General features: G+C 35.2%; 1 long non-coding RNA gene across 1 annotated transcript; it reads right to left on the bottom strand.

The window, feature by feature from the left end:
- LOC311305240 lies at window positions 1-22766 on the bottom strand. Its single transcript, XR_014629987.1, has 4 exons — window positions 22715-22766; window positions 22442-22494; window positions 15432-15537; window positions 1-197 (listed from the first exon to the last, which is right to left on the bottom strand). It is a non-coding gene; the product is annotated as an uncharacterized lncRNA (long non-coding RNA).
- Between the last annotated feature and the right edge of the window lie 1094 nt (window positions 22767-23860).

Genomic DNA, 23860 nt, shown 5'->3' with positions numbered 1-23860 from the left:
AAAGCTATATGCCATTTAATTTCACAAAACTACCCAGTTCCTTTGTCTTTCCCTGATTTTGCTCCTCGACAGAGTGAAACGATGGCACCATGAATCAGCACTAAAGTCACGTGATCATCGGGAGATCCCTCACAGCACAGTCATGTGATCAGCTGGAAGCTTCTCCCACAGCCGGAGCTGCTTCCCAGAAACCTGAGCTGAAGGGGAATAAGAAAGAGAAAGAGAAAGGGACAGAGAGAGTGCTAAAATGATGTGTTTTTGTTCATGTCTGTATTTTGTCTGACCTTTCTGATTGTGGTTTATTTAAGCCATACTGTATCATATTAGATGCACATATTTCTAAGGGCTCTAAATGATCAACATGATCAAAATGTTGCTGAAAACCTTATTGTACACAATCTACTAAATGCCTTTTGTCATCTGATTGATAGTTTTTCTTCTTAGTTTTTGGCACATCTGCCCTAAATTGCATACTTTTGCTCAGTTTGTGTCAGTTTCCACCTTTAGTTTGAGCACAATACTCTCACTATATCATAATATATGAGCCATAAAAGCTTGATGTATCAAATATGATACATTAAAAAAAAAAAAAATTCTAAAAGGTTTAAAATACTGTTCCATAAAAAAAAGAAAAAAAGAAAAGAAAAATTGTCATATGTCAGGCTTTACAGGGTTAAGCAATACCAACAATAAAACATTTCCAAATGTTGTTATTCTAGATCTATAATAAAAAATAAAATATTGCATTTCAAATCCATATCGCCTGTTAAAGATCATCACACATCACATATACACATTTACTCCTACACCTCAGGTTTAATGTCACAATATGATACAGTAGTAGAGTCTGGATGAGAAAACGCTGTGGTGGTTTCAATGGAGTGGGTGTAAATGCGCTGGTGGTTTTACGTCGAGGAGCCACAGGGTATAGATCCTGCCTCATTACCATAACACAACCTTAATACAGATCCTTAATCTCTTATAAAGTCACATTAAAGTGCAGGAAATGGGGAGTGTTACTGGTAATGTATGGGGTCTTGTGCAATACAAGTCCCTTTGTAAAGTGTGTCAGCAAAGACTTTTGATATACAAAAACGATGCACTATAAATGACTGAAATAGATGCCCGAGAGGCGTTTCAAAGATGGCCACTGTGTAAAATGACTTGCCTTAAAGGGACTTTGGTGTCATTTAGGCTATACTAAATTTACATATACTGATCATGTTTAATAACTTGACAATGTGTAACGTCATGTAAAGCCTTAGGGCCAGATTTACTAAACAGGGTCAATTAGCGCGAGAGCGCAATTCCATAAAAGCGCCAATGGGAGTGGAAAGTTCAGCACGTGATCTACTGACACTCAAATTAAAGAACACAGACGAAGCCGGATCATTTCCATAATGACCAACACAATCTACCAAGAGCAGCGCAAATTAACGTCTGGTTTAAGACATGCTATTTTGGGCAGTAAATAATGGTGCAAATACCAGTAAATTGACTAGTGCAAACCTTATGCTGGGTACACACCAAAAGATAATCGGGCTGATTTTGGGCCGATTTCTCCCCTTCCGACAATCCTAGCTATGTCCCGATTATCTTGATGGTTTAACAGATTATTTTATCAGATTTTCCCTTGGTGTGAGGTGTGTTAAGAGTGTCCGAACCTGCTCGGAAGAACGTCGGAGCCGCTCCGAACGCGAATCGTAAATATTAAACATGTTTAATATTTACGATCAGAAATCCTGATGTGTGGGGGGAACTCCGAGGACAAACACGCGCACGCTCTGGAGATTATCACGTGAAACGAAACAATATCCAATCAGAAAGCGAGATGATGGAAGACACGGTCATTCTCACACACACACACACACACACACACACACTTGCAGGAAGCTTAATGTTAAGATTTAGTATTCATAAGTGTAAATTTCGAGGAAACAAGCCTTTGTTTTTCATTTTAAGAGCAGAAATTTTACAATACCTAAACACAATATTGGGTTTGAAAAATAAGAAAGCTGCAAAGTGCGTTTCAATCTGTAAACATTTTCAAATTTTTGTTTAACTTTTAAGTTTGTCACTGTTTATGTATATGTCTATTTATGTTTGTTTATCAGCTTTACTCTTTGTACCCCCCTGACTGTAATTGTATAATTCTTAAAATCAATAAAAAAAAGATTAAAAAAAAAAAAAGCTGAGTGTTAAGGGTTCAGTGAGGTTCTATAGACTAGAGGGATTAAATAACTTTTTCTAAAGAGACAATAAATCCAATAAAGAATAAATAAAGACAATAAAGAATGAATATATTTCTGTATAAAAGGTTATAATGGTAGGTACAATGGTTTTTTCACGTGAATTTTCTGTGAAAATCATTCCAAACACTATCGCAATTTCTTCCTGCATATCGTCCGTCATGCTTATTCTGAAGTCTCATGATATTTTGCGAGATTTCCTGTGTTCATAGTCGAGACTCTGGTTGAAAATCTGTTTGTGTGTGGTGTGCTGTCTTTGTCACATCATGGCATACCACACACTATAGGAGCAAAACGCTTAAATCTAGGATTTTTTGTCCTCATGTTTGTGGTCTGTCACATTTTGAAAATCTTATAAGATGTAAAAAATCTTTTGGTGTGTACCCAGCATTAGTAAATCACCTTGCGTGATTTATTTAAATACTTTCCTCTCATAAATTTTGCGTCTGAAAGGGAAACTCCTACAAATGGAAATGCAAAAAGATCAGCAGCAAAAATAACCCTGTTCACGCCTTTTCAGCGCTAATTTTTCACTGCGGATCTTTATAAAATCTTGACAGTAGTTTTAAAAAATTTTAAAAGAGGGTTTGCGCTGGTGCAAGCTGATTGTTAATCTGGCCTTTAAACCGTTAACTGTCATGGAACTTCATAAGTTATTAATTTAAAATGCAATTCATTTTTATTGGAGTTTGATATTAGCATGTTGCTAAGCTAAAAGCATGATACCCCAATACACCAACACAGTCTCACCCCCAAACGTCACATACTGACGCGTCTTGACCAAACGGCAATATACGACGAAAAGGGTACCCCTAAAACGTCCATATGAGACGAAGACATAAGCGCACCAGCAGCGCCTCTTAGCGGTACCCTAACGCATACCTAAACCTACCCATAACCCGAATAGTCACATACGGACGTTTTAGGGGTACCCTTTTCGTCGTATATTGCCGTTTGGTCAAGACGCGTCAGTATGTGACGTTTGGGGGTGAGACTGTGTTGAATACACATATGCATAGCATAAACAAATTCGTACAATACTTTTTTTATTGCACTAAACTATATTTATCAAAACATACAATTCTTAAAACAACTGTAATTTTATTTAAAATCATTTCTATCCCCTCGTCCACCAGCTTGGATTCTGGTATTGTTGATGAGCATATTTGTTATTATTCAGAAAGAACATAAAAACATTAAGTGCATTTGAAACTACGAAGTCAAATACAAAAAACATTTACATAACGAGATTATTCATAGGCTCTTTTCATTTTGATATTTGAGTCATTTTCCAACATGTCATCTTCACTTTCATGTCATAAAGCCTTTGTTTGGGGGAACGTTTTAGACTAGCGGTTGTTTTTCAGTAGTCTCTTTGTTTACTGTTATCCATTTCATCATCTATATTTTTTACAAACATGGTGTCTGTAGGAAAGTACAGTACATGGGAGTATAAATATCTTTCAAAGCTAACGATAATGAGCAGATCTTACAAAAATCTTTTATCCGGTCACGTTTTTACCACTGAATGAAAAGAAGCAAGTGTTTCCTGACCGCAGTTGAGACGTACAATGTATTATGGAATACTTGCCGTCCCCCAGGTGTCCTTTCATAGTAAAACTTCTGTCTTATTAATTTGTAAAGTGATATGCCTGTCAGTGAACTATGTCATAATGCTTTTTAACACCCTGAATTCTGACTTTGCCCACCTGTGGTTTGGGTTCACCTTTCATTGGTTCTTAAAGTAAGCGGCACGTACTGATTCTGTAGGAGGCTGGAGTTTCTGGGACTCTGCTCATCACTTGTTACGCTCACAGAGTTACAGTAAACACTTAAAGCATGCTCACATAGGTACTTTTTGATCTGAAAATCATTTAGTGCTGCTTCGTCAATCCATTTCTACAAGACTGCATTTTTGTTTTACTGACACTGTTTGTGCATGCGTGTAATATTTCAGTAATATAAGTAATGTTTATTTTCTAGTGGTCGATCTACTTGAGTAATTGTCCTATATTACTATTGGCTAACTAAGAATTATTTTGTGGAATCTGTACTTGAGTACTATTGAAATTTAAAAAGAAAATAAAACACATTACTCCCTTCCCAATTCATTTGGAATTTCTAAATATGATTAAAAAACTGTATAAATGGCCACAGCTGTTACTTGTCTGTAATTGTTAATTCTAGCCAAAATTGATTAATTTGTCTCAAGCGTGAACAGGGTAAATGTTGACTATTCTATAAATATATAGATATTTATCTATAAATTCTAAAATTATTCTAAAAATCTGAATTGACAGTAAAGTCAGCAGGTTTACAGCAAGTTAACAGGTTTCACGATAGAGTAAAATGTTGACTCAGTAACTCTGGGGTAATTTCTATGTACTTTTTACACCTTATTCAGTATAAGCTCTTTGAAATCTAGGGTAAATTTTTCAACTTTTTCTCCTCCGTTTGTGGGATTGTGGCAGTTCAAGCCTCCCTATTTTTGGAGAAAGTTGTCATGAGCTAACAGTGTGTGAACCTACAGTTATTATAAACACTGCTGAGTGACTTACAGTAACAGCCTTGTGAAAATGACTGCACCACAAATATATACAACTGTGATATTTCCCCCTCAAGTATACACTTGTAATCCAATGGAAACATTTGAGATTGCTTTGATTTTAGGCCAATATCTTTGCATTCATCTTGTAAAGTTATGCTATATACATGGTCATGTTCTGAAAATGCTCCCTCAGTCTAACTTTGAACATAATTTGAACATAATTCAGTTGGAAGAATATGAGCTCATTCACTTCTTTTTTTTTTTCTTGTAGAATACATAAACAGCCTAAAACAAGATGCATTTAACTGAGGAACGTGTTTTCAGAGAATGTATATTATTGAATATGTTTATTTTGAATGAGTTATTTTTCTCACCACATAGACATTTTCAAAGCAAAAAATGTAAATGTAAATGTAAATGTAAACGCATTCTTTATTTACCCACCCTGGCGTTGTTAAACAATTAAGATACATTCTTTTTTTCAAGGTTTAGATCTTTTTAGTGAAAACCAATAAGAAATTCGATTTATTTTATTTTTTATTTTACAGTGAATAAGAGTCCAATTTGGAAATTAACTGTGACCTGAAAGGCTTCACAAAACAAGTCAGTTCCTGTTCAATTCAGCCCTTATCAGGTAATCGGGAACATATCACCTTACCTGACTCTGACTATTAACTATACACAACACAACTGGCTCCAGTTTACCTTTAGGGCGCATGGCCAAGATAGTAAGCTTGACACAAAGACAGCAGAATCAGGGCAATGTGGACCAGCTAATTACAAGAGCACAGATAATGTAGCTCTCCCAGCTCGGTACATCAATAATGCAGAGCGCCGCTATCCACAGCCTGGGCCAGCTAGACAGATTCAGGACACTCACTGTGCTTTCTGTCAAAAACAGCCTCTGTGCCTCTCTCTCTCTCTCTTCCTGACGGTCTTTCTATTCTGGAATTGTGAATAAAAGATTATGTCATGCCCAACTCGTCCAGAGGCTGCATCCTTCAAAGGTCGGACCGAGCGTTGTTAAATGGGATATTTGTATCGAATTCGAGTAAGATGAAACCCAATCCTTACATTTAAAAGTGTAATCTGGCATTTTCTCTCTCTCTCAAAAAAAAAAGCATTCGTCACCGACGCACAATGAATCTTTGAATAGGCTGTGAAGGATCAACTCGTTCTATTCTTCGCGGCCAGGGAAATTAAAGGGATAGTTCGGCCAAAAATGATATTTAACCCATGATTTACTCACCCTCAAGCCGTTCGAGATGCATATGTCAATCGTTTTTCAGACGAACACATTTTCAGTTATTTTAGAAAATGCCTTAGATCTTTCAGTGGTTATAGTGTGAAGCTATGGGGTCCACCTCCTCCGAGTCCCAAAATGTGCATGCATCCTTCACAAAAGTAATCCATCCGGCTCCAGGGGGATAAACGAAGGCCTTCTGAGGGTAATCCGTGCGGTTTTGTCGTAAAAATATACATATTTAAAACTTTCTAAATGAAAATAACTGGCTTCCGGTAGCGGTCGACGCGCGTTCACGGAGAAGGATGCTGGCGTATGACGTAGGACGTAGCGTAGGAAGCGTTGTGACGTAGAACGAACGTAGAGTTTTGTTTCGCTCTGCTCTCCGGCTGCGCTATCACGTTCGTTCTACATCATGACGCTTCCTACGCTACGTCCTACGACATACGCCAGCATCCATCTCCGTGAACGCGCGTCGACCGCTACCGGAAGCCAGTTATTTTCATTTATAAAGTTATTTAAATATGTATATTTTTACTGAATGAGCCTTAAAGCATTTAAATCAGCCTTCATCGCACCATTGTGATGCATTGAAGTGGCCTTCAAATGTAACCTTGGAAGGATGCAGCCTATGAATTGGGCAGTTATTTTTATATTTCAATTATTTTGATTTGCCCCACCTGTCCTCCCTCATTTTCCTACCCGATTGTGTTCTCTTTCTTGTGCCATATTCTCATCCAATGTTCCCTGTCTTGTCCTGCCCTGCTGTGCCTGTGGACTGTATATTTTTTCCACTTTCGGGTGGTTTTTGTTTGTTCTGGCACTTAATAAAAGCCCTACTTCCCTTTGCATGTGAGTCCTCACTCATAACTTGTACCAAACCTGACATCTACAAATCTTTAAAGCGACTAGTGTTTACGGGACTCGTAACCAAGTGCAATGCTTACCAACCAAGCAAGTTTACTATGTCAGAAATGCCATACATATGGAGCTGGTTATGTAATGCAAATGTCAAAATGTATTAGTTTACAAATCATGATAAAAGTGTTTTGAGGTCATAACATAGCATTGTGCTAGAAACAGTCTGGAAATAAGTGTTCATTAATCAATAATCTGATCCTGTAATCAAAAATGTATGTGAAAAGGAATAAAAGTTGCTGTTTTATTGCCGCTAGTGTTCATTTCAGCTGGGAACAGCAGTGAACTGTCACCATTATTTATATAGGCTTGCGCTTTATACAATATAGATGGTTTGAATGTATTTTAAGGGATAACCAGAAAAATAATGATTCAATGATGCAAACAGAGCTGAAAAGAAAATATTGTCATTGTTCAGCTGAGGTTCAGTTCAGAGTTGATTCAGTTCTGTTCAGTAACTGTGTAAAGATCATCAAATATGAAATGAGTTCAATGGCTATAAAGCAGCTCTGTAGAAAACTCTGTACAATAGTGGGTAACACTTTATTTTAATTTAAACATATAGACATTCTGTTGACTTGTAAGTCATTAGTGTAAAACTGTCTGCTTAATATCTGCAAACTGTTTATTTTGATAATCACCCAAAATACATTCTACTGACTATAAGTAACTATGCAACTATATGTTCTAGATCTATCTATATTCTATTAATCCGAACCCTAACAGTTTACTAATACTCTACTAATACTCTAATTAGAGTTAGTTGGCATGTAGGTGCAACGTTACTTATAGTCAACAAAATGTCTAAAGGTGGCCATCAAAATAAAGTGTAACCCAATAGTGTAAGTACAGTCAAATCAATTGTATGTATAGGTTCATTTTTAGCATTGAAAATGAAGTTAGAGGCACCTTTTTTGTGCCTATGTTAAACAATTGAGGTTACGTTGAGGCACTTACAGTACAATGGAAGTGAATGGGGCCTATTTTTAGCGAATTTAAAAGCAGATATTTATAAAGATATTTAACAATATTATAATTTTATATAAGCACTTTAAGCTGTAAAACCCAACCATTTTAGGGTTTTAGGCGTCACATTTTCATAGCAACAAAGTTGGATATAACTTTGTAAGCCTTGTTTTAACATTTACAAATTGACTCCATTCACTTCCATTGTAAGTGCTTAACTCTAACCAATGTCGTTTTTTTCTATTTTTAGAGAAATTGATGTACAAATGTAATCAGCATCATGCCACATGTGCTGTCAATTGAGCTTAACTTGTACTGAACCCAGAATATTGTTTTAAGATAGCTAAATACAGTTAGATAGCAGCCTATTTTGTATTTTACATGTCTGGCACTAACAGTCTTGGAACGTATACACACAATTTCATTTTCATTTTAATCATGTATTTGGCTCTGCTTGTTGTATGAGCCCAGACTAATGAAATGAGCTCTGTCTGTGCGTCTATGGGGAGGTCAGTGGGTCCATGACGGTGTAATTGATGTTTGCACACGAGAGAGAGAGAGAGAGAGAGGGGGGGGGGGGGGGGTCTAGGAGTATACGGGTGAGTTATTGATGTCTTTGTGACTAGTTGTCATGTTTAGGTCACATTGGCGTAAGTACCTACTAAATATTCAGCATCTGGCTCAAGGGCACAGGAAACAGATCAGGCGGCGGGGTAGGATGCTGAGTGGAGAGGACAGAAATGGAAAGGAGAAAAAGGAGTAGAAAAACAAAGAGACAATCCATCAACAACCTCTTTCATCTTTGCAGATTTAGAGTTAGATATGAACAGTACAGGGAATTTAACAAAATAAAAGACCCATCAGTCTCGTAAAATTCCCAAACTGATTTATTTTTGAAACCTCAAAGCACAAACGGTATAACTAATGCCACTGGATACTACAAACATCCACGTTAAAGATTGTTTTGTTTTTTTAAGTCTATAGTTTAAAACACATGTGCTATGTTTTTAGAAATGTATTGATGTTGGTTTTATATGGTTTTGAAAAACTTTTGTACAATATGAAGAAACATTTAAATTTAAAATGTCATGTGGTGTAACCACAAAGTAAAAAGTAAAAAGTAATCTATCTAAAAAGTAATCTAGTAATCTAGAGGTAAGTACTCTAGTAATCTATTCCTTAAACCTTGAATATGTGAGTGTACACACACAAAAGTTTTAAATGTGTTTTGAGGTAAAAAAAAAATATATATATATATATATATATATATATATATATATATATATATATATTAATATATTTTTTTAAATATAAAATTATTATTCACATATCTCTTTTTTATAAATATTAAAATATAATTCACACATTCATATTCACATATCTTTATTTATTTATTTATTTTTATTTTATTACTTTATCTTTACTTTCACCAAAACAAATTCCTAGAGTGTGCAAACACACTTGCCAATAAATCTCTTTCTGATTCTGATTATTAATTCATAAATGTCCAAACATTTTTGACGAGTCACACTACATGATATTTTACAACCTGAACCTTGTTTTAACAAGGTCAAATAATCGGATATTTTAAAATACTTTTTTTAACGATATGATTTTCATAAGAATTCATATTCATAAGATTTTCATTCTTGTAATGAGGCATTTTTCTTCATTTTGATATTAGGACAGCATTTTATGCCCCAAAAATTTCTCATTATAGCAGAGGTGTATTAAAGTAATCATACATATGAACTGCTTTTTTTTTCACCTGAATTTCTAATGAATTAACGGATTAAACATGTATTTGTCATATCATTGTCCTTTAAGTTAGATACACAAAACGTACTGTATGAATGTTATTGTATATAAAAACAAGCGGTATCTGCAAATAAATGCTATGCTGGTTCTTAGTCATTTTTGTCTCAATAATCCAGATATTTTAGGGGCTCAATATATGTTCTTCTGTTCCATAAGAGTCTCTGCTGAGTGCATTTGTGTAATCTCTATGGCCAAGAATGCAAGGATGTTCAGGCATATGGCTATAAGTCTAATCTGATGTACGAGCTGCAGGGTTGTGATCAGGTGACATCATCACGCTGTGACTCATCAGAGCCACACTAATGCAGCTCCTGCGCTGAAGTCATCGCCCTGAGCGTCTGATCGGACTGATCCTAGATCTGCTTTAAAGTGGCGTGATCAACCTGCCGTGAGTCATGAGGGGACACCGTCACCCATCTGCCAGGAATTAAAAGCAGAATTGCTGCTGCTGCTTTTCAGAAGGGCAGAGAAAGAGAGAATGCGAGCAGATTGCTGAGCTTGCTGATTGTAAACAACCTACTTGTCAATTAAACCAGACCAGCTATGACAGCAAAGCTATTCATTTAGCACACGTGCACTCAATAAGACACAATCACACTTCATCTTGAACAGGTGCTTTCTGGTTAGTCTTAATGTGCTGATATTATAAAGAATACAATTTTCCTTGATCTTTTGAGGTAAAGTAACTTGATCCTTTATGGGCACTTTGTTTGGAGCCTGATTAGAAATAGTTTTACAATGCATTTCTTTCTTAATCATGCAAAGATGTTAATTCATGTCTTTGATATCACATATATCACACATTAAAGGGGTCCTATTATGCTTTTCTAGTTTTTCAACTTAAGTTAGTGTGTAATGTTGCTGTTTGAGCATAAAAAAGATCTGCAAGGTTATAAAGATCAAAGTCCACTCCAAAGAGAGATATTTTATTTAACAGAATCCATTTTTTAAGAACTACAACAAACGGCTCATTTGGACTACAACACGATTTTACCTGACTTTGTGAAGTCATAATGGTCATTTAAATAATCTCAGCCCACGGAATACGCAAAAAAAGGTGAGAGGCCTTGATGAGCTGCATTAGAGAAGACAGTGTTGTCACTATGCTGTAGAGATGCTATTTTTCCAAAACTGATTTGTTTGACCTTCCTAAGGCTGAAAAACCTAGAGTGGTTTACATTTATTTTAAACACTGTTCCTGAACATTATAACCCCAATGTTTATCTGTGCGCTGCACATTTTAAGGTGGACAGCTTCCAGAAACTAAGAGAGTACAATGCAGGCTAGGCACAAAAGTTTATCCTGAAATGGAGCAGTTCCCACTTTGTCAGCCAGGACAATCTGTTGTTTGTGGATAACAGCTTGTAAGTAAGTTCAAATTATAAGTTTTATGTAGTTAACCATGGTTTTGTGATCGATTACTGTTTGTATTACCAGTAAAATAATCGTCAAATATCACGATTAAATGGTGTATAACATTGTATATCAAATGTATAAGAAAATTACCAAAAAACAACAACAACAACATACCACTCTGAAACGTTAAGTGAAATCCGTTCTGGATGATCCTCTTGTTTATTGAAATTGATGCCATCCTTAAAGGGGTCTTTGTGTCTTTGCAGTGTGTGGACACAACCACCATACAATGAAAAAAAAAAAAAATCCATTAACTCCTTTTTTTTAATTCTCAAAAAGCCTAAACACTCTCAATAATCAAGCCGTCAAGCCGTCAATCAATATTGCTCATGCTCCGCCCACGACCACTGACGGACTGTCCCGTATTAGCATATTTCCACCTTCAGCCATTTGTATACTGTCCGCCAAAGCATCACTTTACGTGTCTTGTGTCGATTCGCCCCACGGAAGAGAGGGGTGGGGTCAGCAGTTGCTCATTAACATTTAAAGAGACATGCACCGAAACGGGTCGTTGTGAACAGAGCTGTTTTTGAGGAGGTAAAAAGGCTGTTGTTTTACACAACCATTGAGGAATTTTAACCAAAGTATGTTACAAACTTTACACGAAGACCCTAAAGAATCAAACCAACTTGTGGAAAATGGGCATCCGATGACCCCTTTAATATTTACACCTCAGTAGATGAAACTCATGGTTATGGTAAGGGACGGGACATTTCCTGATCACGTGCTAAGCGCTGCCAATCACAACCGATCACAACACACATGGCCAGCTAACCAATCACAGCACATTTCGTATTTCGGAAGGAGGGGCTTCATCAAAACAGGAACCAATGACTGTCCGGGACAGACTGGGGAGAGAGGTGCTGTAATAATGTAAAATATGGGAAAAAATTATGCGTAAACAATTACGCATGAAAGCATATTCTGTTACACCCCCCAAAACAGGACCCCTTTAAATTATACTACAAAGCTAAAAACGGTCAAATCAGCATTTCCCTGATGTTGTGTTTATCATGTTGAATGACAAAATAACCTTATAAAATTCATACACTACACAGTTGAATAAATAGTGCATACATAATGTATAAGTGCATAGTGTACAGTGTGTCATTTGGGACACAACTAAGCTCTTTTGATTAGATCAAGATATTGTGAGTGCGTGCTTAGTTTATGCCAAATTGTTTTAAGGTATTGAAGAAGGGCGATAGTATTCTATGGAAGGATTTCAATTGGACGTTTAATCAGATTGTTTTGTGAGCCTGTCAGAGTGTAATGCAGGATCTGCAAAGCTGTTATTTAGGTATGGAGCAGTTAAAAACTATATTTAAACCTGGGCAAGAGAGCAGCAAAGCAATGTTTTCATGAATGGGGCTTTGAAATGGCACAGAACACAGAACAACAGAGCAAACACTTTTCTTAAAAATACAGCATTTAGGATTTAGGGTCAGAAATTGGATGGAAAATGATATGACCCCTTTAAAATACATCTCAGCCTAACTTGTGAGGGCATCTCTGTCTTTATTCTCTCAGCCTCATCTTTGTTTCAGACCTGTGCCTAGTGAAAAAGAAGTATACTTCAGCATACTTTTGAAAAAGAGTACTTATTATGTAAATAATATACTGTGAAAGAATATACTTATATGACCTGAATGCATGTTTTCAGACACCTAATTGCATGTTATTTGCAATTAAATGGAGCTGCATTATAGTTTAACTTTGTATTAAACGCCATTAGCTGAACTTTAGAGTGTTTTTCTAACCACTTAAGTACATCTTCATATGCAATTTCATAATTACTTCTATTGGTTTTTAAATATGGTTAAATGAAGTATCAAAGTACAGTTAAAATTATGCTCAAGCACTTTACATGTGCTTAAACACGTTAGTCAACACATCAAAATAAGTGTACTTCTTAAAAGCATGACAAAAGGTTCTTAAAACAAAATGATTAAAATGTGCTTTAAAGCAAAACTTTTAATTTGCCATTATTACAAAGTGCACATTAAAATTGTACACTCTATAAGAACACTTAAGTGGCATTTAATTTCATTAACATTTAAGTTTTTATAAAATATACTTTTACGATTTGAAGTGCAGATTTTAAGCACTCATCTTTTTCTCAAGGGTCTGATTTACCTCTCTCCCACCCTTTCTCTATCTTGCCTAACAAGACTCCTTTACAATGTGTTCCTGTTTGCAGCCTATCAGTCATAAGCACTCACACATACAATCGTTGTATCTGGTGTCTGGTCCCCTGGCCAAATCTCTGAGGGGTCAGGACAGGCCCCTGACTTCCTTTGCTTACTATCTGCTCCCTCACCTTTCACCTTTCCCACAATCCTGACACCCTTCATCTGCAGGAGCACAAAAAAGTTTATATCTTAGCCTTAGCCAAACTAGCTTTAGCTTTGGACCTTACAGGAACAGTTCATCCAAAAAATTGTCATTATGTACTCACTGTATCATTCCAAACCAGAATGTACATTTTTGAGTGAACTACCCTAAATCAGCAATATGTTGTTTGACAGACAAATGCAGAACAATAATCAATTTGTTAGCCAAATAATCAAATATCACAAGTACACAAACAAGTGCAAGTGCAAAAAAAATAAGGCAACACTATTTGTGTCTTCATCACCCTGACTCTTACTGAATGTTTAACATGATGTAACCTCTTCATGTTATTGACAGTGAGTGATTGAGTGTGTGTGAAAGAGAAACCCTGACAGAGTTGAGAGATGAGTGTGAATTATGGCCTGAGTGAGTTGCAGGTATGTTTATTTGAAATGGGTGAACTACATGCAACAAGTTCACAGCTTCTGCGAACTGCATGCTTACTGCTTCACATCCTCACGCACAGGCATTTACCGTTGGCTGAAAGTAAGCGCTCTGACTAACTTGTAATCTAACATTTATTCTAATGGATTTGAAAAGCCTGTTAAATAATCAATGTTTAAAATACTACTTTTAATGAAAATTCGGTCATCATTTACTCTCCCTCACCCTCATGTTGTTAGGTGAACTATTTTACGAGGTGGCGATGTCATTTGAATTCATACAATGTGATTTGAACAAAAAGGTTAGCAAAAAGTAAACATTGAAAGTTCACCCCTAACCCCATCGCTAAACCTAACCATCACTAAACAGATAAACAGATTGTACGAATTCATCTGATAGCCACCAAAATGGTGAAATCCAAGAAATTGTGTTTAAACTTGAGAGATTTCTGTCCCTCCACCAAAACTATAGAAATCCACATGAATCAAGCAGTTTAATCCAAATGAAAATGCGCTTTGAATGGAGGAAGAGAAATGTGCCGAAGATAAATGAACGTCTTATGGGTTTGGAACGACAGAATGATAGAATTTGTCATTTTTTTGGGTGAACTATCCGTTTAAGGCCACTCTTTTTTTTATGTAATGAAATTTATGTGAAATGTAATTTATATCAATGTTGTAGCTAATCAAAAGACCTTTTCTTAAAATGTTAGCGCTATGAAAACAAGAAAATTTTAGATTTGTAATAGAATGTAATGCATAATGTATGAAACTCATGTATGTCAAGTATGAATACATGAGGCTTTGTATGTATCTATGTAACATTCTCACATGGTTTATAAGCAAGTCGCTTATGATTTAAAATGAATGCCTGGAAAATGTCATAATATGCCTATGAAGTTATTACTGTGACAGTTGAAAGAAAAGCAAGAGATTTATCTGTCAAAATACGTAAAGTTGGGTTCTGTCTTATTTTAGCACCGAAAACTGTTTATGTGTTTAGTACTTTGAGACTCATATAAAAACACATTCAGTGCTCAGAAGCTAATTTACATATTTAGTGCATTAACCTGTTTTTCTTCATGTCTCGCATGAAGAAGTAGAACGTTTTAGATGAGCAAGTGGAACTTTTCTCTTATAAGAGGCTATTGACAAGTATATGCATATATATATATGTGCAGTGTTTGACGGGAGAGGTGGGTTTACACCTGCACCTCCCCTTCACCTCAGACTCAGACGGACCACAGCGCTGGGGGTTGAAGAGTCTGGAAATTATGCATTTTGTGACATATAGACAGAATCCACTTTGACATTCCTGACAGACATTAGCCAGACTTTAGTCTCCCTTACAGGGCTATCATTCAAACTCTTCTTTCCATCCATACATACATCTCTCTATTTAATTTGTATACTCAAAGTATTCGCTTTAAAATTCAAATTTACACTTAAAGGACGTTTGCACCTAAAAATGAAAGGCCTGCCATTATTTTACTCACCCTCATGTCATTTCAAACCCGCCTCACTTTCTTTCATCGGTGGAACTGTTTTGAAGAATGTTAACGCTGCTCTCTTCCATATGAATATGATGGTGGTGACCAAAGGCTGTAAAGAAAGAAAAGAACACCATAAACGTGTTATAAAAGGTGTCTTTAATTTCTTCTGAAACCATACAGAAGCTTTGTGTGAAGAATTTATAGTTTATTTTCTTTTAAGAAAAATACATCACAATAAATAGTAAGTTCTTTCAAAGTCATCTTTATCAATAGCAAGTGAATGAATTTAAACATTAACTATCAAAATTCTTTTCAGTTTTATCTCAAATGAAAATTCTACTATAGCTAGTTTAGTTACTATAGCTAATTTAGTTAGTGTATTATATCAACTAAGTAGCATTTTGGTTTATGTCTAAAGAAAATATGGTCTTTATAATACATAATCTTTTTATTTTTTGTCATTGGGTAAATAAATATTTTTAAATAATATTAAATCAACATTTAAAATAATTTGAGATATACATTTGGCTTTAAGAAATTAGTTTTTTTTTTTTTTTTTTTTTTGGTCCAATATATACATTTCAGTGTAAGAAAATTTTGAATTTAGAAGAAAAGAGAATTGTAATTTTTGAGCTTCTTCTGCAAAAAAAAAAAGTCACAAAAATTTTATTATACACATTATTCAAATTTTTTTCACATTATGATGTTATCTCCATGATGATCATTTCTCAAGGTTTTTAGTTTTGTTTAAAAAAAGAAAAACATGGCGCAACTTCATTTAAGTTCTATAAAGAAAAGGACAATGATACATGGCCATATGCATCGATTTTTAAAATCAATGCCAAAAAATATGATCGTCCCAACACATCACATCAAACACTCCAACAGACATAAACATACACCTTACAAATAGCTGAGGAAAACATTCGCCCCTTCCTCCCAGATGAACTGGGAAAACAACATACACAAACAGAGGAGCGACTAGAGGCGGAGAGGCCAAAGGAGGTACTGTTCAAATTTCCAGTGCCTCAAGACATCCACCATCAGTGTGTGTGTGTGTGTGTGTACTTGTACAACTATCTTTGTGAGGACCAGTTTGAGTTTTGGCCGGTCCTCACTTTCTGAGACCCCTTTAAAGGCCTGTTTGAGGGTCAAGACTTGGTTTTAGGGGTAAGGTTATAATTAGGTTTAGGGTAGGTTTAGGGTAAGGGTTCGGGTTAGGCACTTAGTTGTGATGGGTAAGGTAGGCGGCTAGATTGCATTGTGTCAATGAATGTCCTCATAAAGATAGATGTACAAGAATGTGTGTGTGTGTGTGTGTGTGTGTGTGTGTGTGTGTGTGTGTGTGTGTGTGTGTGTGTGTGTGTGTGTGTGTGTGTGTGTGTGTATGTGTGTGTGTGTGTGTGCGCGTGCATGTATAACACTCCTGTTTTCCGGAGATGCACCTATTTTTCATACCTGACAGTAATGACAAGATTCAACAGGTTAAAGAGTACACCAAGAACCTTGTGAAATATGTGTGTGTTTGTGTAAAGTGGATAGAGTTCTGTACTTAATATTGCTCTAACACAAGGGGTCAGTGAGTTTAAGTGCACCATTCAATATCATTTCAATGCCATGTATATTTGTGAACATATATGTGTGAGTATGTTCATGTGCAGGCCTGGCCCCTAAGATAAATACTGAACTTTTTGACAGGCCCAAACAGTGCACCGACCCACAGAAAGATCATGTCTTCATGTTTTTGAGAACATCCTTTAGCTAATTATCAAAGTGCTTCAGGCTTTAATCAGTATAAAACCTCAGTTGTTATTATAGCAATTTTAAGTGTCTCACTTTACTTATGGTCGCCCTTAAACCCCATCTCTCCTTTCCTAATTCTGTCCCTTCTCATCTTCTTAATCTACCATTTTATCTTTTTCCCACATGAAAGATCCTGTTTTTCCTCCTTATTTTGGTAAGGTGGCTTTTGCCATTTTATTCTTAGTGAAAGTGAAAAAGTGGAACAAGATTAGGATACAACACGGATCATTTAAAAAAAATAAAAAAAACCTCTTATTGTGTCCCTCGTGATGTCATAATTTGTTTTCAGGATTCTTTGATGAATAGAAAGTTCTAAACATCAGAATTGTTTTCCTCTTGCCAAGGCTGCATTTATTTGATCAAAACAGTAAAACAGTAATATTTTTGAAATATTATTTCAATTTAAAATTACTGTTTGGTTCTATTTGAATATATTTTAAAATGTAATTTATTCCTGTGACACATTACTCCAGTCTTCAGCATCACATGATCCTTCAGAAATCATACTAATATGATGATTTGATGCTCAAGAAACATTTATTATTATTATTATTATTATTATTATATATTCAATGATAGATTGAAAAAAAAAAATGGGTCGTAGCTTAATGACCATGGGGAAATGTGCATGTCCAAACCAGTTGAGAACCACTGGGTTAGAGGATTCATTAATATAAAATAAAATTGTACTTTTATTTTTACTCTTCCTTTGACTTTTGAGTGTGGTGCTTGAGGCTAAAGGGGTCCTGTGTTGTGGCTCCTGCACTTTCCAAAGTTGAGCATCCCTACAGTGAAGTATCAATAAAAATATCCATAATTAAAAACTGACTATTTTACCCACATTATCTAAACACGCTTTTAATAATTTTTTTATTACATTGTTAGCTTAGCTATCACTAATATCAAACTCCATTGGAATCAATTGTCAAGCCTCCCATGTGCTGTTTGCTGTATATACAGTACGTTTTGTAGACTCAAAAAAGACTTTTGCCTCTTATTTAGTTTAATTAAAATGAGTAACATGATTTTTAAACATTTTGTCACAACTTAATTTCATTGTGTTCAAACAACCTAACATATTTAACTGAAATTTACTTAATCTATTTGAGTTGTGACTACTTGAATAATTTTTGTTGACATAACTACTAGGCAGTGGATCTGTAGTTCCCAGCATGCTTGGCATGGGACTGCATAAGGAGAGTCAATTTGGAGATGTTTTTCAGTAAAGGGAAAAGCGTGTTATTGTTTAATGTTCAGTTATGTTCAGTAATGTTTTTGAATTTTGTGTTAACCATTGTGGTCAAGACTGGCTTTACTCAGTAAGTAACAGCTAGGCTATAAAATGTCAGTACTGACACCAGTCATTATGTTAATTAAGCCTCAGAAGAAAAAAAGGAAAAAATAAGTTGGACCAGCATAACATTTTTAGTTTGACAAATTAATTAATTAAGCTAAACATTCAATTCAATTCAATTCAATTCAAATGTATTTGTATAGCGCTTTTCACAATACATATTGTCTCAAAGCAGCTTTACAGAAAGTGCATTTCAGAAATGTACATAGAAAAATACAGTTAGTTAATCATGTATTAATTTACAATTTTAATTCATTTGAACTAATGCAACTAATTTCTGTTGATCCAACTTAACTGATTTAATTCAAATGAGTTGTGTGTAAAAACATCTTCAATAAAATTAAGTGAGGTTAATGAATTCATTGTTTGAGTGTACTAGGATTACCATTGTGCTGACAAGAGGGCATGAACCACAGAGCGTGGGCGGCCACTCCTGCTGGAAGTCGCATTGTAATGATGAATTTACTTGTGTAAATCTGTACACTGCCTCACTGGAGACACACCCCAGTTTTGCATATCATTTGTGACAGCGTGTGTAGATGCAAAAGTTATCGCAATCCATCAAGTGCTGTGGTAAAAAAAAAAAACATAGCCTCTGATTATGAGGCCACCTCAGGAGATTTTGTGTTTTAAAAGTTGAAGCATGCAGCATGTCAGTTTAAGTGCTGACCGAAGAACTCTTCCTTTGACTGTGACATGTGACAGGGATATTCTCACTATGATGAAGCTTGAGGGTTGTTTGTGGCATTATACAGCATCTATAGCATGTGTGTGTGTGTGTGTGTGAAAGAGAGAGAGAGAGAGAGAGAGAGAGAAAGGGAAAGAGACAAATTGTTAAGGTAAGGGTCAGCCTCAGGGAAATTCCCTCCTGAAGTTCTTGTGAAATAGTCTAGATGGGTTATTTATTAGCTACCCTGGAATTTTACAAAGCGACTTCATGGAAGACTAATGACTTGACTCTGTGTGTGTGTGTGTGTGTGTGTGTATCTGGTTCAAAGCTGCGACCCAGAACAAGACTCTAAACAAACCTGGTTAGTTTCAGTGGACTGAAGGGGAAGGTCTTTTTTTTTTTTTAAGTTCCAGGCAATGGTGATTGATTTAAGACTGCGCATAAAGCACAACTTCCCCTTTGCATTAAATTAGATAAACATAAAGTTACAATTAGATATATAGATATATATTCTGTTAGATAATTTAAATAATAAAGGTTAAATTTGTCCACTTTAGACATTCTACTAACTATTAGAGTCAACTACAATTAGAGTATTAGTAGATTAGGGTTAGCAGAATAAGTTGACGTAGTTGCAAAGTTACTTATAGTCAGTAGAATTTCTGTTGGAGAGAAATAAAATAAAGTGTTAGCAGATATTAAGCAGACAGTCTACTAATACTCTGATGACAGGCAGTTTACATGCAGTTGCAAATGTACTTAGTTTGTAGAATGTCTAAAGTGGACCATCGAAATAAAGTGCAATGCAAAATGCAAAAATTCAACAGGAGCATGGCTCTGGTGGCTTCACATTGTATTATACACTTTATACATTTTGGCGAATAAAGTTGTACAACATCATACAACACAATCGTATTGTTTGCTCCTATATATAACGTGATCAGTAATAATGTGTATACCGTGATTCGCTTTAATCTGAATCTATGATTGACTGAACATGTGGCCCATAGAGCCCCATTGAGCTGGGCATTACTAGGAGTCTATGGCAGATACCTGTACCATTTTAATGGAGCAAAGATTAATGTTCATTGGACAACATTCTATAAACGTCACTTTGAGTCCTGCTCAGACTCAGTTTCACTGGCAGTCTATGAGAGTATTATGAGTGCTATTTTCATTGGAAAAAAAAATCTGACTTCTTTATTGGACTTTCAATTAATTTGACCCATCTAGAAGGTGACTTTCTGTATGTTGACTGGAGGAGCTCTCAAATGGGTGAGATGACTACAATTTTTTTTTTTTTTGAGTTAATTTAAAAAAATGTATTATATTTTTAATCAAATGTATTTAAATATTTTTTAGTCAGCATGAAATAAAAAGTCATCCATTTCTAAATCTTAATCTTAATGTAATTCATGCATGCATGTATATGATTCACTAATGTGACCGCACTTTAACTGTGTCTAGTAATGAATAGTTCTCTTCCTCTCTTTCTGTTTGGAAACTCTTCATCATTAAGTTTCAGAAATCAGAAAATGTAAAAATGTAGTTATAATTAGATCTTTTAATATGTATCATGGGCATTTACGTATAAAGGAATACAAGGTCCGTGACCATGCATCGGTTCAACTATAAACCTAATAAACACATAAACCCTGATCTGAAACAGACACGCATACAGGGTCAGATTTGTTTAAAGGCATTTGGTCTTTTCTCAGTGAAAATCACAGTTAGACGAATTAATCTCCCTCTCTCTGACCCGCACATCCAACCAGGCAGAGCAAACACATATATTTGGCTCTTATCGCTGGATTCTGGAGCTGCTATCTTAAGTAAACCTTCACATCTTCTCCTCGTCCTAGACCCACACAGAACGGCTGGCTGCACTAACAATTACACACATACACAGAGAGAGAGAGAGAGAGAGAGAGAGAGAGAGAGAGAGAGAGAGAGAGAGAGAGAGAGAGAGAGAGAGCATGGAAACACACACACGCACATTTTCTGAGGATATTTGTTCACATAGATACTGAGATATACTGTATTGAGCCTGAGAAAAAGCAAGTGAAACTCTTTATGACTGTTTATCTGTCTCTCTCTTTCTCTCTCTCTCTCTCTCTCTCACACACACACACACACACACAGAGGAGGTTTCAAAGGCTTTTGAGAATGTTTCTTTGAAGCTATAAATACAAGTAAAGGAGGAACAGATAAGGTAAATATTTCAACACTCTGACTGTGTTTCTAGATTATCTGGTTACATTCTAGGAATGTGCAAATGAGTTTGTACACTGTAAACGAAGATATGATCAATAGATCATGCATGGCAACAAGTCTTTCCCCTTTACTTTAACTCACAATAATTCAAAGTATTTTTTTCATTGAGTTCAATGAGAATGGACAATATTGTTCAGGTGAAATAACTTGAACAGTCAAACTGATTGTATTTAAAAATATAAGGCAGCAACTGAATTTAAGTTGAATTAGGTGGACATTTTTACAGTGTATGCATTTGTGTTTAAAGGTAGGGTGGGCAATTTCTGGGAGCGGCTAGCAATAGCGAGTTATCTTTGAAAGCATAAGATCCCACCAATCTCTTCAGAGCATCTCCAAAGCCATGCCTCCTTTAAACACATGAACACGCACAGCAGGGAGCAAACAAAAGCGCCACGAGAGACGCCGTTTCTATTAAGTAAGCTAAACCTGACAAAATGTCTAGTGTGTCAAATATGTCTATATTTTTCTCATTTGTCAATAGATAAAAATATAGACATATTTGTTAAATCCAATTAGATCTAGAAGAGAGAGGTTTATATGTAAGTTCATGTATTATTCTGAGAATGAGAAGACATCTTGAATCAGGAATAGATGTTCCTGTCCTTTTGGGTGACTCTGACTTGTTGCACAAATTCAAACCATGAGAGCAGAAGTTTGGCAGATAGAAACACACGCACAATTCAAAGTGGAAAATCCCACATAAATCTCCAGACCTCATTTCTTGCCTGAGCCCAAACACATCCATCCCACACACACACACACACACAACGCTAGGAGCTTCCTTCTCGCTTGTTTAATGTCATTCCATTACACGACTGATTAATCTCAAAATAATCAAACGCACAAAGGATGAAGGGAAGTGTATTTGGGTATTTATCAATGTGTTCAGTATATGGAAGAGAACATACTTACAGTGCTGTGGCAGTACAATGGTTGTGTGCTGGTATCAGATGGTCATGATTACTCTGAAATTTAGGATAGAAATGTTTGATTATCATAATCATATACAATTGATTATTGTATCATATCATATTAGTGTCCAAAACATGGTAATAACATGACACTTTTTGAAAGGAATACAGTGATACTGTCTGATAATCATATCCATATACATAATGTACTTTAAATAATACTATGGTATTACAATTCTGTTAGATAAGGTAAAATACGGTAATACTATGGTACCTTTTAGAAAGGGACAGAATTGTACTGTTTGGTTACCATACACCATGGTACTGTAAGGTACTTCAAAGATTGCAATTGTACCACTATTAAAGAGAAGATAAACAAGTATTAAACATGGTAATTTCATGGTACTTTTTTGATTTACATATACACTACCGTTCAAAAGTTTGGGGTCAGTAAGAATTTTTTTTATAATTTTTTGGGGGAAATAAATAAAAGAAATCAATACTTTTATTCATCAAGGGTGAGTAAAATTGATCAAAAGTTACAGTAAAGACATTTATAATGTTAAAAAATATTCTATTTTAAATAAATGCTGTTCTTTTGAACTTTCTATTCATCAAATAATTCTGAGAAAAAAATTGTACACAACTGTTTTCAACATTGAAAATTATAATGAATGTTTTTTGAGGATAAAATCATCATATTAGAATGATTTCTGAAGGATCATGTGACACTGAAGACTGGAGTCATCAGAGGAATAAATTACACTTTAAAACATATTAAAATAGAAAACAGTAATTTTACATTGTCATAGTATTTCACAATATTAATGGTTTTTATTCATTTATTTATCAAATAAATGCAGCCTTGGTGAGCAGAAGAGACTTCTTTTTAAAAACATTGAAAATTGTACCGATCTAAAACTTTTGACCGGTAGTGTATGTGCATATATGTAAATCAAAAAAGGACCATGAAATGCACCATGATATTGTGTGTCCACTTTAACATTTTAAAATGTATATTAAAAGAAAAACATGGCATTGTTTGATTACCATAGTCATTCACCATATTATTTTAAGATACTTTTTGTAATAAATACCATGAAACTGTTTGATTATCATATTTGTACACCATGGTACTGTAAGGTACTTACAAAAATACTGTTACCATCCTGTTAGATATGGCAAAAACACAGTAAAACCTTTACCATGGTACCTTTTAGTAATGGACACTATGTTACTGTGTGGTATTTTAAAGAATACCATGGTACTACCATTCTGTTAAACATGGTAAAAAATAGGTAGATAGTGTACATGATGGTATTGCATGACACTTAAAATAATACCTCTATATTATGATCTAATTTTAAAAGTATACCATGGTATTGTTGATTGCCATACTCAAGGTACTTCAAATAATACC

This window comes from Rutilus rutilus, assembly GCF_951802725.1.
Source record: "Rutilus rutilus genome assembly, chromosome: 15".
Lineage (NCBI taxonomy): Eukaryota > Metazoa > Chordata > Actinopteri > Cypriniformes > Leuciscidae > Rutilus > Rutilus rutilus.
This window is presented reverse-complemented; position numbering and strand designations above follow the sequence as displayed.